We start from the raw sequence: 16,181 nt of genomic DNA on the forward strand, positions 1-16,181 counted from the left end.
GTTTCATAATAGTGTCTTTATAATATATAGATAGGTTTTTCTAACTAACATAATTTCTTTTTTATGTTTAATGCACAACACACAAATTCAGTTGGAAGTTTTTCTCATTATGCCTATAAAAAAAAAAGATATACATTTTGATTGTGTTCTCCTGGCTTTCACTAGATGGCAGTGTTTTCACTTCTGGTGATTATCTAGTGCACAGGTGAAGCAAAGTTTCTGCCTTTGACATGAACAAAGCTGCTTTGCCCATATCAAGACACAGTGAAGATGTTCCAGAGAAAACATGTGTTGGAGTCACATTTTCTGAATGTCCTGCCTCAGTTATACTCATGTTTGGGAAGCATTTCAATGAACATTAATAAGAATTAGTTACGAGATTTTAGTAGGAAATAAAATGTAATTATATATTTAAAAATGTCTAAAACGACAGCCTGCTGTTTGGACCAAAAGTTATTGAAAATCAGTTGGTTTGTTTGTTTTAAAAAATGTTTATTTCTTATATATTATATATATTTAATAATTGTTTAATAGTATATTTTTTTTAAGTATTATTAATTTTTCAAACAATTATAAATTATTAAAATTGTGCATAATCATATTGTATTTCATTTTAAATTAAATTATACTATATGTATTTATTTATACATTTTAATTTTTATATTACATATTTAATATTTTTTAATTGTTTTAATAATCTTAATAATAAATTAAAATAAATAAAGTATTTTTAAATAATTATAAATTGTTATAAAATTGTACATAATCATTATTATATTTCATTTTAAACTAAATTATAAAGTAATTATAAAAATGTATTTATTTATTTATAAACATTTTGTATTATATTTCTTATATTTTATATTTTTTAAGTAGATGTTTTAATAGTCTTACTAATAATTTTAAATTTAATAAATAAATGTATTAAAATAGTATATAATCACATTTTAAATTAAATAAAAAAAAAAGGTTGGCTTACTAAAAGTCAAATAGATACTCAGATTCTGCATTAAAGCAAAAGTGGAGTAAAACTAAAGGCATGTTCATTTTTAATATCAAATCTTTAATCAATTTGCTATGCTGAAAATATAATTTGTCATTTAAAAAGTATTTATGCATATAGAATGCAAAATATCTGTATTTATCCTAGTGGTCTCAGACTTTTGGACCCCACTGTGTAAGAGGGCAAGAGACAAAGATCTGCTGAGAACAATCATGAATGAGCCAAAGTGATTTAAAAGTGTGGGTCTCTCCCTGTAAGCACTTTTTTCTTCTTTTACGAGGTTGCTATTGGCATGACCTGAGCAGAGCAATGGGATAAACAGAGCGTGGAGTGAGCAGCTCCTGCCCTAATGTACAGAGTGTCAGAGCTCCTCTCCCTCTCACTGGCCATCCGCAGATAAGAGCAGAGAGCAGAGGCCACAGCGCACCTTTCAGAAGCCATGGGACCTTCTTCTCATATGCGATAAGATGAGCTTACTATAGTAAGCTGAGATTTGGGGGTGTAGAAAGTTTCTTCCAGGACAGGCGGGCGGGAATGCACTGCTGAGCTGCTTTAATTATTTACATGGGCTGTCAGAAGGGTTTGAATATGTGCTGCGGATTTGCTTGAGCTCCTGGGACATTAATAGGAAAGTGTTTAAATGGTGTTGAGACATCAGGGAACAGCTGGAAATCACAGTCAGGAGTTTGATCATGGCATTGTGTACACTGCCTGGAGGCATTTGAAGTCTAAGGGGAGGTCACACTTTGATAATCAAACTAAACTGTCACTGAGAATTGCTGCTTCTCCTGTGCATCAGCCGCGAGATCAGATGTGTTTGTGTTCTATGTGTAACATGAAGCGCCTCATCTGCTGTTTAAAACAGCCTTCATTAGTCCGGCTCAAATGTGTGAAGACTGAGGCAAATACTGTACCACTGATCAGACGATCACGGACATGTGCTTTACCACTGTGCCAGATCAAGCAGTTCTTTCCTTTTTCTTTCTTCCTTCCTATTCACTTGAACACACAGAAAACCATTGTTTTTATAACAAAAACATTCCTTTCTGCTTCTTGTCCCTTTCCTTCCTTCCTTCCTTCCTTCCTTCCTTCCTTCCTTCCTTCCTTCCACTTGAAAACAGAATACTTCCTCCCTTCTCTTCTTTGATTCCTTTCATTCTTTCCTTCAAGTTCGAATACAGACTTCTGTTTCCCTTCCTTCCTTCCTTCCTTCCTTCCTTCCTTCCTTCCTTCCTTCCTTCCTTCCTTCCTTCCTTCCTTCCTTCCTTCCTTCCTTCCTTCCTTCCTTCCTTCCTTCCTTCCACTTGAAAACAGAATTCTTCCTCCCTTCTCTTCTTTGATTCCTTTTATTCTTTCCTTCAAGTTCGAATACAGACTTCTGTTTTCCTTCCTTCCTTCCTTCCTTCCTTCCTTCCTTCCTTCCTTCCTTCCTTCCTTCCTTCCTTCCTTCCTTCCTTCCTTCCTTCCTTCCACTTGAAAACAGAATACTTCCTCCCTTCTCTTCTTTGATTCCTTTCATTCTTTCCTTCAAGTTCGAATAGAGACTTCTATTTCCCTTCCTTCCTTCCTTCCTTCCTTCCTTCCTTCCTTCCCTCCCTCCTTCCTTCCTTCCTTCCTTCCTTCCTTCCTTCCTTCCTTCCTTCCTTCCTTCCTTCCTTCCTTCCTTCCTTCCTTCCTTCCTTCCACTTGAAAACAGAATACTTCCTCCCATCTCTTCTTTGATTCCTTTCATTCTTTCCTTCAAGTTCGAATACAGACTTCTGTTTCCTTCCTTCCTTCCTTCCTTCCTTCCTTCCTTCCTTCCTTCCTTCCTTCCTTCCTTCCTTCCTTCCTCCCTCCCTCCCTCCTTCCTTCCTTCCTTCCTTCCTTCCTTCCTTCCTTCCTTCCTTCCTTCCTTCCTTCCTTCTTGTTCACTTGCAAACAGTATATATTTCCTCCTCTCTCTTCCTTGATTCATTTCTTTCTTCCTTTTTTAAATTTAATTCCTCTTTTATTTTATTTACTTAAACACACTTCCTTCTTTTCTTTCCTTTATTCTTTATTTTGCAAATTAAACTTTTCTTTCTTTCTTTCTGTCTTTCTTTCTTTCTTTCTTTCTTTCTTTCTTTCTTTCTTTCTTTCTTTCTTTCTTTCTTTCTTTCTTTCTTTCTTTCTTCCTTCTTTCTTGACAAAAGTTCAAAGGCTAAAACTAAACTAGGCTTGAACTGTTGCCTCACTGTTTGCCTGAGATTCAGTCAAGATTAGTTTCCACAGCATCATGCCCATGAATGTCAGCTTTGGAGAGAATAGGTCAATAACCCTATCACCCTCAGGGGGACTGGCTTGTCCAACAGAGACATTTAAAGAGAGTGATCTGAGTTTGAGTGAGGGAAAGGCAGGGAAACAAATGATGTTTGGGGACACTTAAGCAGTTTTCTAAACACAGGATTGATGCAGCCATTTGAAAAAGCTCAGGCAAAATTTCCACTTGGCAGCGCATTGCATGTAATCAGATTGTTCTGCTTAACAGGTAGGAAGTGCCTTTTTGGCCATTTTTACTCAGTAATTACCCTATAATTCAGCGTTAAATCAATGCATTGTTTGTTTGGTCTTGTTTTTTTTCCGGCAGAATTCCACTCATGTCGTACTCAACTTGTTATCCTGACTCCCATATTTTGTCACTGTTTTATCTCTCTTGAGACCTTCTATAATTTGTATTTCTCACACACCACCAGTAATTCCTAAAAGCTGCGTTCAAGTTCTGAGCCACCACCTGACCCTGTTCTTGTTTTCAACCAGATGAAAGTGTTCGAGTCATGGCCTATTCCCGAGTTCATTCTGAAAAACCCTGATTAACGTTCGTGACTGAGCAACATTATGGTGAAAACCCAGCTACAGGATCAAAAGCTTGCAGCGTAGGTACATAACACTTTTAAAGCACACAAAAATAACAAAATTCCTATCAGGTTTTACAATCATACCACACTGATTTACATTCACCTCAAGTCATACAGTAGTTTATCATGATGAAGCCTCAATAACCGAATTTTCATAATCAACCTGAGTCTGTTTAATGTAGTGTGTAAAAATAGAAAAGACCTTGTTCAAAATTCACAGAGTAATTATTGCCAGTAAAAAAAAAAATGACAGCCAATAATAACTGAATACGTCAAATATAAGAATTATCTCCCTTAAATATAAGCCAGATCTTAATATGTAGATGGCAATACAGTGTCAGCTCAAGGTGAAGTTAATATCAGTCTGATATATTCCAAACTAGTACCCATTATGTGACATGTAATGGCAGAAATACCTCATTCCTGTGGCATTGTCTGTGTTTATAAGCAAGGGATGGTTGAGTCTTATTATGCATCGCCTTGTAAATTAAGTGCTATCCATTATTTCTGTGCTCCAGCCCCTGGATGTGGTAGTGGATGGAGCAGTCTCATTGCTCCTATCAGATGAAGCGGGATAATTAGAAACTCAGTGGTGTGTTTAATCGGGCAAATAAAAAATGTTACCACTCGCTGTGTTACCACTTTTCATCTGGCTTGCGTGCCCGAGCGCTTCGTCTTTCCACTCTCTCGTACTTTTGCTTGCCTAGACGTGGAGGAAGTGAGACGATGTCTAGCACTGTGGCAAATGACCCGGGTTGGAGAAAAACTTGGGTGAACGAGAAATGAAGCGTGCTGATTTGGATATTAAATGTCACCTCATTCTTATCGACAAACAGATTGCTTTAATAAAGGCTCATGTTACTTTTCCACTCAGAGTGTTGTTTAATACGGACATAAACGTGTAGAGGTGCTTACTTTGATGACCTTTGTTTGTTGGCCCCCAGGAAGTAATTAAAGTGCAAGTTTGGTGAATTTGGTTTACTTTCATGGCTGGGTGAAGTATACTCCTCTTGAAGACGTAGTTTAATTCTGTTTATGAGCATCATAAAGTCCTCTTGGCGCACACTGCATGGTACACTCGTTAATGTGAAATGGCCTGCTCTTAACACAGGGCTCTCTCTGCATCACTGCAGCGGTCAGTTATACCGAGACTTCTCTAGCTCACTCATGCAATGTTAAATGCTCTAATAACCCTCTAGCTCAAGGGTCATCATACATCAAGATTCACTGCGCCTCTGATACCAAAGGTCATTATACATACTAGGTTACACTTTATTTTGATGCTCCCCCAACAGATATTCTACTAACTATAAGTAACTTTGCAACTACATGTCAACTAACTCTCATTAGAGTATTAATACACTGTTGTGATGTGATTAGAATGTCTAAAGTGGACACCTCTAAAAAATTGAAAATAAGTTTCAATTGTTCATTTCTTGAAAAAGTCAAGTATTTGCTCATATTAGCCTATAGATTGCCTTGTTTCGTGTAAAACTTTGGCAACTTAAAGTTTGACAAAATATCAGTCCATCTATTAACTGTCTGTTTTAGTAGCAAGCACCTCACAATCATTTATTTTTTATGTAAAGTGTGTGTGTTAGTATAATTATATTAATGGTCACAGGATAATTTACTTGCTAGATTGTACAATTTTAAAAATATATTGTAGTAAAAAGTATTATATGTAGCTAGTATTATGTTGCAATGCTTCATATTTAAAACAACCCAATAAACTCTTTACACATCTTACCTTTGGTAGTTTAATGCAAGTTGAAGGTTATCCTAACTTTAAAAATAAAGAGGACCTATTATGCCCTTTAAAAAAACTTGATTTTGTTTTGGGTGTCTACTAGGATTTGTGCTTGAATGTTCAAAAAACACCTTATTTTTCACATAATTTACATTGTTGCAAGCACCTCTCTTCCCAGTCTGTCAGCAACGCTCTGTTTAGTTCCTGTCTCTATGAAGCACCTTCGTCTGAAAAGCTAAGCGTGCTCTGATTGGTCAGCGTGACCAGTGTGTTGTGATTGGTCAACCGCTTCGAGCATGTTTCGGAAATATCACGCCCCTTAGCATAACCGCGAATTTCAACAAACTACTAACGCAACTCAACCATGCCTCGCCTGCTTTTATTCTGCGTATGCCTTTGGCATGAATAAAATTCTTACTGGTATTGAGAATTACACCCTTTTGGGTGACTGTGTCCTTTGCAACTTTGCAGACCTTTTTCATGCTTAAACAGCAGCAATATTACACACTTAAGAAAGTTGAAAATGTAAAAAAGCACAATGCTCCTCTTTATGATTGTTTTGTGAGTCTGACCCCGGCTGTTAAAGATGACCTGTGTGTCGCTGTGAATCATGATCTAAACCTTGAGTGGAAATCTTGATTGGTAAAATTAAGAAGATTTTTTGCTGGAACATTATATAGCAAGTAAATGTAGACTAATTTGTCTCTTTAGTCTGCTTGCTACTTTATCCCACCGAATTACATCCCTTCAGATTAGTGTAACCACATAGGGAGACTAGAACAGTCTAATATGTGACCTCTCCGTTACCCCATTAGAGTCTAAGTTAAAGCATTACCATGCTAATTTTGAGCTGGTTCTTTTTATATCCGAGTGGTGCCATGCTGAACAGTCCTACTGTTTTTCCTTGTCCAGACATAATATTAAAAATAAATGTAAAATAGTTCACCCAAAAATGTATAAAAAAAAAATCTGTCATAATTTATCATTCCAAAACTTTGTTCCTTTAAACACTAAATGAGAATTTCAGGAAAATGAAATGTTTGAAACAACTTGAGGATTAGTAACTTTTCCTTGAATTCTTAATTGGTCTCATTGTTTTTAAAAGGCTTGAGATGTTGAGATGTCCTCTTCTTACTATCATCAATTCATCTTTGTCTCTAGGATACGTACCAAAAACCTTTAAGCTGGCTATGATTAAACCACTTGTTAAAAAAACGCAACTTGATCGTACAGAATTAGTCAATTACAGGCCGATCTCGAATCTACCCTTTCTGTCAAAGATACTAGAAAAGGCAGTATCTTCACAACTATGTTCCTTTTTAGAAAGAAATGATATCTGCGAGGATTTTCAGTCAGGATTTAGACCATACCATAGTACTGAGACAGCTCTCATTAGAGTCACAAATGATTTACTCTTATCATCCGATCGTGGTTGTATGTCTCTATTGGTGTTACTCGATCTTAGTGCTGCATTTGACACTATTGACCACAACATTCTTTTAAATAGACTTGAAAATTATGTTGGCATTAGTGGAATTGCATTAGCATGGTTTAAATCATACTTATCTGACCGTTATCAGTTTGTAGCAGTAAATGAAAAGATGTCTTATCGATCACAAGTTCAGTATGGCGTACCACAAGGCTCAGTACTAGGACCACTGCTGTTCAATCTGTACATGCTACCATTAGGAGATATCATTAGGAAGCATGGAATTAGCTTTCACTGTTATGCCGATGATACTCAGCTCTATATTTCTTCACAACCTAACAAAAACTACCAATTCACAAAATTAACGGAATGCATAGCTGATATAAAAAATTGGATGACTAGTAATTTCCTACTACTAAATTCTGAAAAAACAGAGATTCTAATTATTGGACAAAAATCTTCCTCACGTAATAACCTAGAATACTGTCTAACACGTGATGGCTGCTCTGTGAAGTCTTCGTCGTCGGTTAGGAACCTGGGTGTGCTCTTTGATACCAATCTTTCATTTGAAAGTCACTTGTCTAGTATCTGTAAAACCGCATTTTTCCATCTTAAAAAATATATCTAAATTACGCCATATGCTCTCATTGACAAATGCAGAACAATTAGTTCATGCGTTCATGACCTCAAGGCTAGATTATTGCAATGCTCTACTGGGTGGTTGCCCTGCACGCTTAATAAACAAACTACAGCTGGTCCAAAACGCAGCAGCTCGAGTTCTTACCAGAACCAGGAAGTATGACCATATTAGACCAGTTCTGTCAAAACTGCATTGGCTCCCTATTAAACATTGTATAAATTTTAAAATATTGCTGATTACTTACAAAGCACTAAATGGTTTAGCTCTGCAGTACTTGAGCGAGCTCTTAACGCATTATAGTCCTTCATGTCTATTGCAATCTCAAAATTCCGGCCAGTTGATAATACCTATAATATCAAAATCAACTGCTGGCAGTAGATGCTTTTCCTATTTAGCACCAACATTTTGGAACAGTCTTCCTACCATTGTCAGGGAAGCAGACACACTCTGTCAGTTCAAAGCTAGATTAAAGACACATCTCTTTGACCTAGCATTCACATAATACATTATAGACTTCAATAATTCAATGTTAGGCTGCATAGATCAGGTCAGCCGGAACCGGGAACACTTCCCATAAATCCTGATGTACTCGTTACATCATAAGAAGAATGGCATTTAGGCTAATTTTAGTGTTTTTGTTTATCCCAAGGTTTTCCCACAGCCTGCTGGATCCAGGCTGTATCCAAATCTGATGAAGGACCTGCGTCTGGACCCGATGTCATAGCGGGGTGCTAAAGTGCCAACTAGTTTCTCCTTATGGAGGATCCCTTTACCACTCTACTGCCAGACAAGGGTGTGGGCAAGCTGTAATTAGGTATAGAGGCTAGTGATTACAGTATGCGTTAGCAGAAGGTGCTAGGTGGGATGTGTTCACGGTTTTTTAAGGTGATAATTATGTGTAGTAATTCATGTTATGTGTAGTAAATCATGTTATGTGTTATGTATGTTGTGCTGCATCTGTTGTCCCGAATGCCCAAGATGAATTTCTCCGCTAGGAGACAATAAAGGATAATCAAATCAAGTAGTTTTTAAGGCTTGGTTTGTAGGGAATTACAAACCTGCGCACATATATTCAAACGCGCATACCAATAGACTGAACTCGTAATATGCATGTGCACGCCATCAGCGTTCTCACAGGTTTCGCGTTTAAAGTCTGTGTGGAGTGTCCTGTTAAAACGGTGTTGTGTTAGAGGCCCCTAAGTTAATAACTAATGATCGTTGCGACGGAAGTGAATCAATCAAATTAACTTTAGCTGGAAAATAACTTTATTCAAGAACTGCTATGAAGCCAAAACAATCTCTGTTACTTTAAACTATCCTTGTATCTCTGTAAAGCCGCTTTGGAACAATCTACATTGTTAAAAGCGCCATATAAATGAAGATGACTTGACTTGACTTAAAAGTAAAAAAAAAAAAAAAGAGAGAGAGACCATTGTTTCTCGTTTTGGCTGATTGTTCCCTCTTAAAGTGATAGTTTGCCCAAAAAGTGTGTGTGTGTGTGTGTGTGTATTTCCCCTTAAAATAAAGAGCAGAACATTTCCCCTTAAAACAAACACTGTACAATTTGGGAGTTTCAGCATTTGACTGAAACTTTGTGTCAGCTCTAAACAGGCAGGAGGGAAGAATAATAACTCGGGGGATTTGTGACAAGCCATTTTTTCGGAGGCACCCCACAAGGCCTCAATTCAAAGCGCAGTCAGAGAGAGCAGGAGGAGAGAGGGTATACTGATGGGAGATGAACAGACTCTTATTACCACCACACATTGAACGAGGCAGGCTGAAGAATAGTTATGTCAGGTGGATACACTGAGGTCTCTAAATGGAGGAGGCACCTTTGTGCAGGTATCTGCCTTTGTGTGTGTGGGAATAAATGTGCAGGGATAAGTGAGGATAGTGCTATGCTGTCCTCTGGTGATATTCAGGTTGGTATCATTATGTAGGTAATTCCTTTGGCACATCTCTGACATAATGGGAGATGATGGTAATGATATTTTAATGGCCGGTGCTGTACCCGGTGGCGAGATTCTAATACACGCTTTGCTTCTGCCACTCGCCAAGAATCAAGATTAATAGAAGCGAACAGCCATTATATTTACATGAGAAATCAAATCTGAGCACAGCAGATCTGGGCCTCTGTCAGTCTCTCTCGCTCTATGGGTCTGTTCTTCTTTTGTCTCCTTGTTTTGCCTCTTCACTCTGAGCCAGTGAATCGGATTTTATCATTTGGCTTTTGGTTTTAGTGGCTGAGCGGACCTCGAGATCCTCCCTACGGTGGGAGGAGAAGGAATACAACTCGTTTACACAACGAAGTCTTTCTAGGGACTCTGTGTTTGTTTTGGGCTGCTCATAATCCAGTGGATGATCTCTCCATCAGTGCCACTGAATAGAGTAGGGCCATTGCCGTCAGGCTAAATGTTATAAATAAATAATTGGAGAAGGGTGACAATGAAAAACTGCAGGGACACAGGGGAGCTTCTTATTTAGGTTAAGGGGATTTGCTGGGATTATCTTGACATTAAAAACTGAGAAGGAAAATAACTCTATGGGATGTAATCTTCAAGCCTTTGGCAATGTCAAGAGGCCAACTGACTGAGTATCCAAAAGTGCTACACTCATGGCTGACTGATATCAGACTACTTTGGATTTGATTTATTTATTTATTTATTACTTTGTTGTATTTCTATCCATCCATCCATCTATTTTGCTGGTCTTCACCGGTTTCGCAGCCTGGATTTCACTGGTTTTTGCTTTTGGACACTTTTCAGGCTGCAAACCAGCTGGCCAGATAAACTCCAGCTTGTAGTTGACCATCTAAAAACTAGTGGACCACTAAAAACTAGTTTTTAGCAGGGTGATCTGCTATCTTGCCACCTCCGTGACATAAATCAGTACAGGTAAGTATGTCACTTTACAGTACCAACATCATGCCAAACGGAAACATTTCCATGAATAAAGAAGTGTTTTTCCATCGTCTTCTGGATCTGTTTGTGGAAGAGAAGGTAATTAGCAGGTTGCTCTGAAAGGATGACATCACTCAGACTGACTCACTTTAGCGTGTGGGGTGTGTCGGTCTCGGCGGTTCCGCTATTGAATTATTCAGTCTATGTTATGGCCACTCATTACAGAGATGTCATTACCTCTTCTGTGTTTTCAGGACAGCTATTGCATTATCATAATAATCAATTTCACTGACTGCAGGGCTGTCTGAGCAGGGGGTAAGAATGTGTGCGAATAGGACATCGTAACTATGCACGGTTGTACTGATTCAGTAAGGACTTTGTCTTTGTAGTGTAGAAGTGCGCACATGCAGGTATGCGTGTGCTGTATGTTGGGGGAGGGCTCTTAAGGCTCAGTAAAATTTGCAGTCTTCCTGAAGTCAAGCTTTGGCAGCCTCCCTTTCCATTTAATTAGAGAGAAAGCATCTGCATCGGGGTTCTGACCTCAGAAAGGGAGGTGGAGTGGGAGGCAGAGAAGAAGGAGTGATACAAAGAGAGACAGTCAAAGATAGAGAGAGGCAGACTGATAGACTGTCAGAACAGAGATGATACAAAACAGGATTTTCTCAGTTATACTGGTCACTTCATGACAAACTATCAAAGAGTCCTAGAGTTGGGGTCTCGTTCACATATAATTGTGTAGTATTGTACTTGCGTGCACAGAAAAGGTCACACAACATTTCTGATGGGTTTATGCAGATGTATGAATAATCCCTAATAGTTACGTTTTTGATGTTTGTGTATACGGAGTTTGAGTTGAAGCTAAATTGTATTCTTAATCTAAGATTGTGTTGAATAATAATAAACTAGTAACACTTTACAATAAGTTTTCATTTAGCTACTTTTAGTTCACTTATAGTTAACATGAGCTAAGAATGAACAATAATTCTAATTTAATATTCGTAGGTATTGTTAATCTCAACATTTACTAATACATTGTATCCAAAGTTGTATCTGTTAACATTAGTAAATGCACTGTGAACTAACATGAACATTATTATTCACATTAACAAAGGTTAATAAATGTTGTGCACATATATGTATCATTGTTAGTTTTTGTTAGTTATTGTTAACAAATGCGACCTTATTGTAAAGTGTTACCAATAAACAATCTAATTATAAATAGATTTAATTATTTAAATGTATACATCAATTAGTTGTTTATATATAATTACACTTCAAAATAATTTTCACTACATTTATTGCAAGTTTTATTGCAGAAAATACCCAGGTATTGCTATGTGATATATTGCCCAATACGTTTCATTTTAGTCACTGTCTTTTATAGTGGTGATTCACTCAAAACATGTGGTTCCATGAGCAAAGATACCATACTTCAAATCACGTGCTTAGATGAATGGGAATGATAACTGATTGTTCTCTCCAACTTTTATAGACCTCCTTGGCGCTTATACAGTATAATGCATGCAGTATAATGCATGTTTATGGAAACTCATTTTAATACACATAGCATTTGTCATCAAGTAGATAATGTCAGGCATGTAATCTACTCTAAGGGTGATATTGCACATCAGAAGCTGTCAGAGATCTGCGTCTATTTTCCAAGTAGTTCTCTCTGTCCAAAACAAAAGGTATAAATCGCTATCCCTATGGCTGATGTTCTGAATACTGATTAGTAGTGGTCTTTTTATTCTACTGATGCACTACTAAATTAGATACAAAAGTCCCTATAGAGTACCTGTGACAGTTATTAGTGCTGTTGGCTGTAATTACAGAACACATGTGCTTTAGCAGGCTCTACACAAGCTGTTATTCTGATAGTAATTAGACCCCCCTCTCTCTTTTTGTCATCTCTTTATTTTTCTCTTTCTAGTCTTTTCACTCGTGTGGTATTGTTCAAGGTTTAAAATAGGTGGCTTGGGTGAGTATCTTTCAATGCCATCCATTTCTAATCCCAAACTTCACATGATAGACCAAGATGACAACACAGCTTTGAGAACGAGCACATCAGACGTATTACTGTGTTCTCTCAATCCAGCCTGTATTCTGCCAGGTACAGCATCAGCGTGACAGCATCGCCTCAGACAGGCACAGATGCCCTGAGGGGGATTGATATGCCGGAGAGAGGGTCAAACATCCTTGACAGAGGCAATGTCCTTGTGTAAACAAAAAAATAAATCAATAAATAAATTCATATATAGATAATCTGATAAGGTCATTTGTTCCATGCTGAATTTAATATGGCAGAAGATTCACCCAAAAATCAAAAGGAGAGATTTCACTGTCTTCTTTTCCACACAACAACTGTTCATTGTTACTTGCTCTGTTAAGCTTCAAAAAGCACCATAAAAGTAGTCCACATTACTTAAATCAATAAAGTCAATAAATCCCAATTCATCTGAAGTTGTACAATAGCTTTGTGTGATAACATTTGGATTTTAACTTCTAAAAAGCGTTCACTTCCTCGTAGAGATTGTAATTACAGCTTGTAAGATGGGAATTGTCTGAGAGCTCTTTCTTGTGCTGTGCCACCTGTCTGCTGCAGATTCATTTAGGCGTTGATAGTGGTGCCATAAAAACACATACAGTGCCCTCCACAATTATTGAACCCCCTGGTAAATATGATCAAAATTGGCTGTAAAAAATAAAACTGCATCGATTATCCTTGTGATCTTTCATTCAAAAAATTTGAAAAATTCTAACCTTTCATTGAAATAAAAGAATTGAAAGTGGGGGGAAATCACATTATGAAATAAATGTTTTTCTCCAAAACACGTTGGCCACAATTATTGAAACCCTTTTATTAAATACTTTTTGCAATCTCCTTTTGCCAAGATAACAGCTCTGAGTCTTCTTCTATAACGCCTGATGAGTTTGGAGAATAACTGACAAGAGATCAGAGATCATTCCTCCATACAGAATCTCTCCAGATCCTTCAGATTCCCAGATCCATGTTGGTGCTTCTCCTCTTCAGTTCAGCCCACTCATCAGGTCAGGGGACTGAGACGGTCATGGCAGAAGCTTCATTTTGTGCTCCACAACAAATTTTTGTTTTGATTTTGATGTTTGTTTTGGATCGTTGTCCTGATGGAAGATCCAACCACGGCATATTATAAGATTTCTAGCAGAAGGCGTCAGGTTTTGATTTTTTATCTGTTGATATTTGATAGAATCCACAATGCCATGTATCTGAACAAGAAGTCCAGGACCTCCAGCAGAAAAATATGCCCACAACATTAAAGATCCAACGGTATATTAAATTGTACACATGGGGTACTTTTTATCATTGTGTTCACCAAACCCATCTAGTGTGTTTGCTGCCAAAAAGCTCTGTTTTAGTCTCATCTGACCACAGAACCCTGTGTTGTTTGAAGATCCAGTCATGTCTGACAATTAAATTTGCTGGAATTTGTTTTTGGATGAGCTAGGAGTTTTTTTTTAAACCCTCCCAAACAACATGTGGGGATGTAGGGGTTGTTTGATAATTTTTTTTTTTTTGGCTTTCTGACCCTAAGACTAAACTAATCTCTGCAATTCTCCATCTGTGATCCTTGGAGAGTCTTTGGCCAGTCAAACTTTCATACTCGCCGTGCATTAAGACAGTATAGACACACGTCCTTTTCCTGGCAGATTCATAACATCTTTAGTTGGTTATAACTTCTTAATTATTGCCCTGATGGTCAAAATGGGGATTTTCAATTCTTTAGCTATTGTCTTACAGCCACTTTCTAGTTTGTGATGCTCAACAATCTTTTGCTACGCATCAGAACTGTATTCTGTGGTTTTACTCATTGTGATGGATGATTAAGGGGATTTGGCCTTTGTGTTTCCTCATATTTAAACTTCTGTGAAACACGAAGTCATAGCTGGACAGTTTCATGTTCCTAGTCACCCTGGTGTACTAAAAAAGGTAAATATTAATGGGAATATACTTCAGAGATATTTTACTCGTAAAAAATTCTAGGGGTTTCAATAATTGTGGCCAACATGTTTTAGAGAAAAACATTTATTTCATAATGTGATTTCCCCCCACTTTCAATTCTTTTACTTCAATGAAAGGTTAGAATTTTGCACATTTTTTGAATGAAAGATCACAAGGATAATCGATGCAGATTTATTTTTTACAGCCAATTTTGATCATATTTACCAGGGGGTTCAATAATTGTGGAGGGCACTGTAATTACAGTTATGAATATAACGTCACATGTTGCCATCTTAATTCAACATGGCGTTCTCTAGTTAGTTTCCCTGGTTGTTAATCAGTTTCCACACCTGTTCTGTTTTATCCTTGATTACACTCCCCATGTAGCCTGTTTAAGCCCCGTGTTTTGTTCAGTTCTTTGTCTGGTATTGTCAATGTTATTGTGTGTTTACTTTATCCCCTACGATCTTCTGAGTTTTTCATTGTTTTCATTTCGTTTTCTACTCTTGTGTTCGTGCGCTTCTCTACAGCCCATCGTGCCATTGTGGAGGTTTTGGTTTGAATTGTTCTTTTGAGCTGGTTCTTTTCAGTGAACTGCTGATTGATTCTGAACTAAATTAATCTTTCATTCACAAAATGGTTCTTGCAGACTTAATGATGCCTTAACAGCAGTTGCCATGTAAATTGCCCAACAGAGTGGTAGATAATATTGGAAATTTTCTTAAAATGTAGCCTGGTCCTTATGAAAAGCTATCAAATTGCCTCTGAAGACTTGGACTATTGTGCACAAGTCAAATGCACTACTTATATGGCGGCTTATTGTTATTTCGAGAGATTGGAAGGCTTGGTCACTAAAAACTGTCAAAAAATTCCCTTTCTGTTCAATTGGGGAAAAACATAACATGTTTTAAAATGCAAGCAGTGGGAAAATACTAGAACAGTATTCAGGTGACTATAACTTATCATGTTCCCCTCCCTGCTCAAGTAAATGGAGTTTGACTTTATTTGGCATCATAAAATGTGGTTTTATTCAATGGTTAAAGAACCAAATCTCATTAAAGCCACATGACTGTGATGTGTGAGAGCCAGTCACAGATAATGGAGTACCGTTGCTTTTATAAATCTTACGAACCAACTCCATTTGTGCCCCACAACTAACCCTTTACTCATGGGTAAGTTTATAGAAGCAATGCTGTGTGTAAATAACAGATCACAAAGTTCAAACAAGCATTAAATATAAAATGACAAAATACAATATAGTCTATTGTAAAGTTGTAAAGCAGACCAATACAGTTGTAAGCCATCATACCTAATGAATTATTTCAAAGTTGTTTGTTGGATTTGTTTGCAGGTGCAGCAGTATTTGCGGTTGTGTTGTTTCTCCTTATTTGTTTAAGTCTTTTAGACTTTTCATGTCTGATCTAATGAAATCATGTCCTTTGTTCAGAGAATGAAGTCAATATCCAGTGAATCCACTTTGATTGTTATATAGTAAACAAGTGTCAGCACAATGCCAAAAGACTTCCTTCCACATCATCGGAGTGGATAACTGGAAATTGTACCTCTGCTCATGTCTATCATGACATTTTATGCATTCATGCATA

This window comes from Squalius cephalus (assembly GCF_949319135.1).
Source record: "Squalius cephalus genome assembly, chromosome: 8".
NCBI classification, from domain to species: Eukaryota; Metazoa; Chordata; class Actinopteri; order Cypriniformes; family Leuciscidae; genus Squalius; species Squalius cephalus.